This window comes from Trachymyrmex septentrionalis, unplaced genomic scaffold (genome assembly GCF_001594115.1).
Source record: "Trachymyrmex septentrionalis isolate Tsep2-gDNA-1 unplaced genomic scaffold, Tsep1.0 scaffold62, whole genome shotgun sequence".
NCBI classification, from domain to species: Eukaryota; Metazoa; Arthropoda; class Insecta; order Hymenoptera; family Formicidae; genus Trachymyrmex; species Trachymyrmex septentrionalis.
The window spans coordinates 2045397-2046750 of NW_017305800.1; the positions used below are offsets into that span (position 1 = coordinate 2045397).

Here is a 1354-nt window from a genome sequence, read left to right on the forward strand (position 1 = left end):
ACCAGCCAACCATCTAGCTATCCAGCCAGCCAGCCGTTTGTACCCCTCTCTCTCTCTCTCTCTCTCTCTCTGTCGGTGTGCGCTTTCTCTTCCTCTTTCACCCTCTTCCTGCTACCTCGACCGCCGCCGCCGCCGCCCGTGTGTCGTGCAATAAATCTGTCCAGATGGTGCGGTATACAGCCGTCGGCGATGGCGGGATGCGGCGCGACGCGGTAACGCGCGCGCCCCGGGGCTGCGAAACTCGTCGGCGTTGACCGATGGTCAAGGTGCCTCTATCGTCCAGACCCGGGGTACGTTAAGGCGAATTTACGCGATTCACCCTGGACGATATCCTCGTGCAAGTCCCTTGCTTCGGAAAATTGGGATAAGAGAGGATAAACGTGTACAGGTAGGATTTCTGCGAATCTTCAGTGAATGTATCATTACTATTTAGTATCTGTTTTTGGCTTCTGCTTTTTAAGAGATAAAGTACGACAAGTTTGAACGTAGGTGTGATTAAAATAATACTAATAACTATTTCATTTCGGAATCTCTGTTAAATTGTTCACATCTGAGTAACAATTTAAAGGCGATACGCTGAGAAAAATGGTCTGGTTGGATCGAACAGTAATTCTAGTGGAAAATGTACGAATCGAAATTTTCTGATTAAATCTATTAGAATTCTAATTTTGAACAAACTAGAATTTTGATTGATATAATTTTTCTGGTAAAAAGAAAATAAGAATTCTAGTAGATTTTACCAGAAGTATTGCGTATCAATCGGAATTATCTCGACTAGAATTCTAATAAATTTAACCAGAAAATTCTGATTCTTCCATTTTCAACGAGAAAATGTGTTTCAGCGGAATAAATGTAACTATCTAAAGTAGAAGTGTAGCTATAGTACTTGTATTTTAGATTTACATTGGGAGAGACCGAAAATATATCCTTTCAGAAGATGATTCGTTAATTTAAAAAATATGTTTTATACATCTTCAAAGGTACTGATATCGCAGTAAGTGCTTTAGGAAATATAAGATCAGGAAAATACTACAGAGATATAACATGATTACTAAAATCAAAGAAATGCAAAGGAGACGTGAGCTTAATATATATACATATCCTTGTCATCATTTTCTGGGGCTATCAAAGACGAAAAGAGTGAATCTCTTGATATTTTACTTCTGAAACAGATATTTCGTTTCAAACGTGATCGCGCGCTTTACGAAATGGTTTTCGTTAATTTGATGGCGAAACGTAGTCAACGATCTCATACAGGCACAAATGCAACTCGGTGTTAAGCTTTAAGTAACGACCCAAGTAACGGAGTTCAATATCGCGACACGAGGGAAGGCAGGCGCGCCGCGTGGCCTTT

General features: G+C 40.5%; 1 protein-coding gene across 1 annotated transcript in view; it reads right to left on the reverse strand.

Moving 5' to 3' along the window:
- The window catches only part of LOC108752849 (CCR4-NOT transcription complex subunit 6-like), a 530007-nt gene that overhangs the window by 28613 nt on the left and 500040 nt on the right, over window positions 1-1354 (reverse strand). The window lies entirely within an intron of this gene.